Raw genomic sequence first — 7,409 nt, 5'->3', positions numbered from 1 at the left:
CCATACCTTCATCGAAGACTGACCTCCACTAAATAATTATGTCCTGTTTTCTCTCTGCAGATCACCTTCTGTCTTATTGCCCTTCTTTCTCCTCACAATAAAAACTCTTTATACTGTTGCCTGCTCTTCTGTAACTCCTTTCATCAGTTTTTTGAACCCTGGTCAAAAGCTACCTATTTATTATGACACACCTGTATACTCCAGATACCTTTTATTGAGGTGCTCACATTAATGATGATCAGTTAACCAATACTTAACTTAATAGTACTTTATTTATAAAGCACTTTAAAAGAACAAAAGCTGCAACAAAGTGCTGCACAGATAAAAATCAATACATACTCAAAACATGAAGAAGAAAAAAACAACAATATAAACAATGAAACGCTGTGACGGAGGTAAGAGCAGCAAAAGTCTGTGTTAAAAGCCAAAGAAAGAATAAAAATGTGTTTAAGAAGAATTTTAAAAGTGGAGAATAAAGGGGCACTTCTAATACTGTATGTAATGGCAAATCATTCCATATTTTGAGAGCAGCAACACTAAAAGCTCTGTCACCCCTGAGGTTCAGTTTAGATCTCAGTACCTCCAGGAGCAGCTGATCAGCTGACCTGAGGCAACAAGCAGGAGAAAATGGGTGAACCAGCTCTGAGATGTAAGATGGGGCAAGACCATGTAAACTTTTAAAAACAAATAAAATAATCTTAAAATTAATTCTAAAATGGACAGGCAGCCAGTGTAGGGAAGCCAGGATAGAAGTGATGTGCTCCCTCTTCCCAACTCCAGCTAAAAGCCGAGCACCAGCGTTCTGGACCAACTGGAGACGCATGAGGGAGGACTGGCTAACTCCAAGGTAAAGAGCATTACAGTAATTGAGCCAAGTTGTAATGAAGGCATTACTGTTTCAAAATGCTGTTTTAAAAGAATTAGCTTTATCTTTGCCAGCTGCCTAAGGTGATTAAAAACTGGACTTGACCACTGCTCCAACCTGGTGATTTAATTTAAGATCCCCGTCTATTTTTAAACTTAAGTTTGAAACAGACTGCTTTACATAAGACACCAAGGGCCCTAACTGAACTGGAGATGTTTTAGAGGAGCTACTGGGACAAAAAAAAAATCACTTCTTTTTTTTTCTTGTCATAAAAATTTAAGATGTTTAGGGCCATCTAAGGTTTAATGTCTTCAAGACACAATAGTAGAGGCTTAATTGAAAAGGCTCCTTTTTTAAGTGTCATGTATATCTGAGTGTTGTCAGCATAACAATGAAAAGAGATCCCATATTTCCGGGTATTAAACCTAGAAGAAGCAAATAAAGAGAAAAAACATTATACAGTACATTACATTGATCAGCACCACCTAGCTGATACTTTCCATTTTAAATCCTGTGGAAGCAGCAGGTTGTACTTAGTTTTTCACAGTTTTTCCGTTTTGGCTTTTGTTTTAGTTTAATAATGACATGGTGAAATCTGTCATGAATTTTTGTACACTTGAGGTTAGATTTGAATCATTTTAGAACTGATTTTTTCCTATGCTTGTACAGCTTAGGGCTAATTTAAAAGGATGTAGGAATAAAATATCTAATAAAACAAATAACTACACACACAGACACACACACAAAACAAACATGAAAATGTTAGGCTGAACTGAAAGAAAATGATGTAACACATGATTGTATAAAATCAAGACCAATGTAGAGCTATGTCTGCTACCCTGTCAGTAGAGTTTAAATTTCTCTTATGTTAGCTTTGATGAAAAGTGCATCAGGATGTAAAATATGCAAAAAGAACAGCCCGATCTAAGAAAATATTAAAGTGGATGTGAAACACTGCAAAAGAGACGTTTGAGTCAGTGGCTGAACGCAGCACTGCAACACTGCGTCACGTCTCAGTGCTTACTTAGCTGGTTCAGATAATTACACCGTGGGAAGCCTAGTGCCCTGCATCAATACTATTTACATTCTGACATCTAATTGTTTGGGAATAAATATTCTAACTAGGCATTTCCACCCTGTTGAATCATCCCTGTGTCTGTTACCTTTTCCCTCAAAGGTCTGGTTATCTGCTCTCAGTTCTTTAGTTGTGAAATGTCTGACGGGTTATTGTTCTTCTAGCAGAGGAGGCAGACACTTCATTATTAAACAGACTGGCTTTGAAGTAGGTCTGATTGATTTGTCCACTCGCATTATTTAAAAAAAAGCTCCTATGTGTATGAGGAAGTTCAAAGCATAGATCACGGGCTAAACAGTTGATGGGTTTTCATTTTTGCTGATTTACAGCATGATGCCATGCACATACATGTCTGATCAAGCTAAACTCGTCCCGAGCTCTGAGGTTTTTCATATAAATGGTTGTTCTCAAAAGTATAACAACACTTTTATGTCTTACAAACTATTAGGCTCAAGTGCTGCCACATTCGCTTCACAGTGCTCTGAGTGAAAATGTTTTAATGATGCAACTCAGAGAAAGAATTATGAACACGGAAAGGGGGACACAAGTGAACAGCAAAACCTTAAATTGGAAGCTGAAAAAAGTGAAAATGATCAAGACTGAAAAAGAATCAAAGGCCTAGTATTCCTTGAAGGAATGCATATCGCCTACTGCCTTTCATGCCACAGTTTTAGACTAGGATCACCATATGTTGGCAACACTATTTCCCTCACAGACAAACGAGGTAACTCCAACAGTTAAGCCACAGTTTTAGGCAAAAATGTTACACAATGTGTTGTGCTTACAGTATGTGTTGGGGACAATGTTCAGCTACTACCACACAAGATTTTAGCCCAATATTTATGAAACTGACTAAGTTTGAGCACTGGCCCCCATAAGGACTACCTGTGCTGTTGATTATACCAGAAACAGGGTTTCCACGAGGCATTAAAAAGCATTAACCATCCTGAAGCCCTCAAAAGAGAGAGAGACAAAGAGAGATAGAGAAGCCCTTGTAACTTAGAGTCAATTTGACCCAAAGGCCATGGGAGGTTTAAATAGCAATAAATGGATTTAGAAAAATTTAAGGCCTTAAATTGTATTAAAAAGCATTAAATTTGTCTTAATGACATAAAAATTTCATTAGTTTTAAAAAAAAATAAAATTAGATAAGTAATTTTGGAAATTGTTCAGATGGACTCGCTCATCAGGGGATTTGGGCTATAAATTAATGCCTTAAAGTATATTAGCATAACATGCAGAACCATTTTGGTAAATGTTTCTGGTCAGTTTTTACGCAACTGTCACAAGATCGCTTGATGGAAGGAAAAGCAGGATGTCAGGAGCAGAGACAAACTAGGTAAATGCAAATTCCAGCTAAAGTGGCTGGAAGACAAATAATTTAAGACATGTTTGAAACTCATTGATGGCAAAGGAGTTTGCAGGTTTAAAAAAAAACAAAAAAACAAACAAAATAACAAAAAAAAAAAAGTAAGCTTGGGACAATTGGTATAAATAGGCTTTTTCACAAAACACCTCAAGCCAGTACTTATACACGTTCTAGTCACCTCTGTGTGACTTCTGAATCAAGGATTAACCAACCAACAGATTTATTACCGAGGGAAGACTGATGATGATGCACAGCAACTTTGTAAGTAGTTTAAAAAATTGGTAACAGCAAAGAAAATTGCTAAAATTAGTTAATGCTCCAAGTTAATGCAGCTGAGGTTGGCTCCATGCCTCTTTTGGTTCCCCGATGCTTGCTTTATTAAGTTAGAATTTAAAGGAAAAGCTTGCAAACTAAGACTTAATAATCTTTCTCTGTAAAACAAAACAAAAAAACGAAATGTGTAATAGTATATGCATTTAGTGTCAATGGCATAAAAATGGCATTAAAAAAAAAAAACGAGCAATTTTGAGCATTTACTGACAATAGCATTAAAAATGTTACAAAATTGCATTAAATTGACCACGTATACAGACACACACACAAACACATATGAGCATAACCATCATCCCAGTCTGGTGATAATAAAAATAACACAAGTCATATTTTCTGAGTTGTGTGATGTGTAGGTATCAGCCTCCCCGCCACCAAAATAATTATAGAGCACTAAATACTGGGTTTCAGGAAACAAAGACACAAATGAAAAATGTGAAGCTAACTCTCGTTTAATTAGACTTTTAACACAAGTTAATAATGACCTAATTATTGTGCAGCAAGAAACAGAAAAAAGGACCATTTATTAATTAAACCATAAAGAAGTAACTTTATAAATGATTCTTCATAAAGACTTAAAAAGTACATAATGATAAATTACTATAAATTGTGCAGGGAGGTGCTAAATCAGTCATCATCTGGTAATAATGAGTTTATTAAAATCTGTTAATTGTTGCTGTCTCATGTGGGTTATGCAGCGGGCTTCACACATAACTAACAGGAGAGTGAAAGCGTACCATGTTCTTGCTTCAGAACACTGATAAATTTCCACAGGTGATGTCAGCTGAGTTGTTTTGGGCTAATGACACTGACAAGTTCTTGTTTTTGCTTGAGGCTACAGCTGCTCGGGGCTTCATCTGCTCCAAACAGAATAACAAACAGAGCAGTTGTTGATGTTCTCAGAATTTAAGTCGTTCCTACCCAGTCTGCATCACTCTTGGCTGCAGACAAACTGGCATACTGAGGACAACATATGGAAAGCTAGGCTTCAGTGAAGCAGAGCACAAACTGAAGGGTTTATTATACAGTACAAACATCAATTAATATACTGTGGGCTATTTATTAAAGCAACATTATGACTTATATTTGCATTTGTAACAGTAAAACCTTACCACCCTGGATACCTCTGTAAAAACTGTTGTAAAGTAATTATTTAAATGTCTAAATTCTCGTCTTTCCATCACTCTAAAAGTGTGACACTTTAGCCTATCCAAGTCTTTTTAGTGTCTGAACCTGACTATGGAACTGTACGGCCTTACTCTTACCATACGGATAAAAAGTCTGTTGGAAAAGAGTGACTGAGATCATAAAGAAATAAAGGCCTAGCATTCCTTGAAGGAATGCATTTGTCCTGTTACCTTTCATGCCAAGGTTTTAGATTAAGATAAGGTTAAGTTTATCTATTTGGAGCTGGTACTGAGCATCGAGATCATCTCACGTTGAGAAATAATGGCTTTATAACAATTTTGGTTAAACCTTGGCAAAACCTTTATGAGTTATCTCCTGCAGTATCCCCACACTACACAAAATGTTTGAATATTTGTATATTGACTGAATTACTGTACACCCATTTTTGTGTTGGCAATGGTTTATTAGCTGCAGCAGCCATCTTAAACTGGGTTGACTCCAAATGCCAATCAGTTGTAGATACAGATCTAATGATTACTTCCTGAAAGTTTAATTGTCACGAGACATTTTTCTAGTAGACAAACAGGGATGATGCCAACAGTTATTGACAAAGTTTTGAGCAAAAATGTTGTGCAATGTGTTAAGCATTCAATGGCGGGCGATAAAAAGAAGGAATACAAAAACAAGGCGAGAAGCCTGCCATTAGTTCCACCTTAACTCACAGTCAGACCAGTCCTTTTACCTGACCATGACTGGAATAAAGCCTGGGGAATTTCTTCTCAAGAAAACATTAAAATATAATAAAAGCTTGTTCTTTGGAAGCAAAGTGAAGAAATGACAACACTCAACAACATGTTTGGAACATTGGGGGAGTCACAGATCCACTGCCCTGGGAGCCTCAGGGTTGGTCCTCCCACAGGGGTCTTAGATTACCCACCTGCTCATAAAACTAATGATGGACTGATGTTGGGCGTTGATACACAGTGGATATGAGTCAGAGCAATTTTCTTATTTTGCTGTTTGAGCACCGCAGCTCTGCTTTCTGAGTGATTCATCAAATCATCATCAGCAATCTGTCAGTAATTATTTTCAGCCCAATGTCGTTTCTCAAAATATAACCATGTTAATCATTGGATTTATAGTTACAACTGATTAAAAGTGAATCCAGTTCAAGATGGCCGCTGTAACTAATCAATCTTAGCAAACACAAAAATGGCTGTAACTCAGTCAATGTTACTGACACTGAGCTAAAATTTCATGCTGTAGCAGCTCAAAGTTGTTCCCAACACATACTCCAAGCATTACACATTGCACAAGATCTTTATTGAAAACTTTAGCATTGACTGGTCAAAGTCAACTTTGTCTGTTAACAAAATATCTCATGAACCACTGGACAGATTTGAATGAAACTCACAGAAAGTAATCACTGGATGTGCATCTACAGCTGATTACCTTACGGCTTCAGTCTAATTCAAGATGGCTGCTACAGCTGTTCAACCTTAGCAAACACAAAAAGGACTACACCTCAGTGAATTTTACAGATAGTGAGCTAAATTCTTGTAAGGCAGTAGCTGAGAGTCATCCTTAACACATACTCCAAAACTGAAGGCAGTGGTTCTTTTAATTCTCTTATTTTGCTGCAAGTGTTTGAGCACTGCAGCTCTGCTCTGTTGTCTCTGAGTGATTCATCAAATCAGCAGCGGCAATCTGTCAGTAATTAATTATTTCAGTCCAGCCTCGCCTCTCAGAATAATAGCATGTTAATTTAGCAGCCACAGTGGAGGACTGATGCCTCGCCGACGAGCTCTGATCACTTGTGTTTCCATGTTTCCAGCACCGGCTGCCCTTTGTGCTGCTGACTGCATGCAGAGAGGAGAGCAGAGCTGCTGGCTGCACGGGCTGGAATCAGGAGAGGGCTTCCTGACGACACAGCGAGAAACAACAGCTTTAAATATTTCATTTAGAAAATAATAATAAAAATAATTTAAAAAGGGAAAACAAAGACGGATCTGCTTGAAACGCAACATGACCAACCTGTGTTTCCCTCCCACACCGGCGGTCTGCTCATCACACACAGCAGCGCTGCACAAAGTAAGAAATTATGTCACCTTGTTGGCGGTTTTCCCGCATGTTTATTTAGATGCGAGCACTTGCTGACAGAGAGGGGGTGTTTCTGCAGGAAATACACGAGCCTTCTTGTTTATCTTTAAGCTGCCCCCCTCCCCCTCCTCCTATACACACACACACACACACACACACACTGACTGTACACATCCCTCCCCGCCACCCTTCTTCTATTTTTTTCCCTTACCTCCCCGCATTTGACAGCTTCCCTCCCTCTTTCTTTCGCCTCCTCCCTCACTGATTACGCGTTACACCGGCTAGAAAAAAAGAAAAGAAGAAAAAAAAACACTCTCTCTCTCACACACACCGACACACTCCGTCTCCGTCCAACCGGGGAACAAACACGGAGCGGCGGCTGGAGCAGGACTCACCTCCTCCCTCCCCCCCTTCCCCCTCCTCCGGTGCGCCACATGATCCGTGGTCCTCCCTTCCCTGGATGTGCGTCTGACAGGCGGGTATGTTGACACATTCTGCTATATATTTTTTTTGTTTTTAACTGCGCTCTGCACTGTCTTGTG

The 7,409-nt window shown here is 38.6% G+C and overlaps 1 protein-coding gene and 1 long non-coding RNA gene across 11 annotated transcripts in view; both read left to right on the top strand.

Annotated features, from left to right (window-relative positions):
* LOC119616993 overlaps positions 1-110 on the top strand; it is a 32,167-nt gene extending 32,057 nt beyond the window's left edge. The window contains exon 3 of the long non-coding RNA XR_005233124.1: positions 61-110. This is a non-coding gene — a long non-coding RNA (uncharacterized LOC119616993). The remainder of the gene's footprint in view (positions 1-60) is intronic.
* A 7,102-nt stretch (positions 111-7,212) lies between these two features.
* The window catches only part of LOC108242224 (protein 4.1-like), a 149,250-nt gene continuing 149,053 nt past the window's right edge, over positions 7,213-7,409 (top strand). For all 10 annotated transcript variants that reach the window (XM_017426948.3, XM_017426951.3, XM_037975508.1 and 7 more), the window contains exon 1: positions 7,213-7,346. The gene's annotated coding sequence lies outside the window, so the exon portion shown is untranslated. The remainder of the gene's footprint in view (positions 7,347-7,409) is intronic.

Source organism: Kryptolebias marmoratus, linkage group LG4, assembly GCF_001649575.2.
Source record: "Kryptolebias marmoratus isolate JLee-2015 linkage group LG4, ASM164957v2, whole genome shotgun sequence".
Classification (NCBI taxonomy): Eukaryota; Metazoa; Chordata; class Actinopteri; order Cyprinodontiformes; family Rivulidae; genus Kryptolebias; species Kryptolebias marmoratus.
Note: the sequence above shows the minus strand (reverse complement) of the source record. Positions and strands in the feature narration are given on the sequence as shown.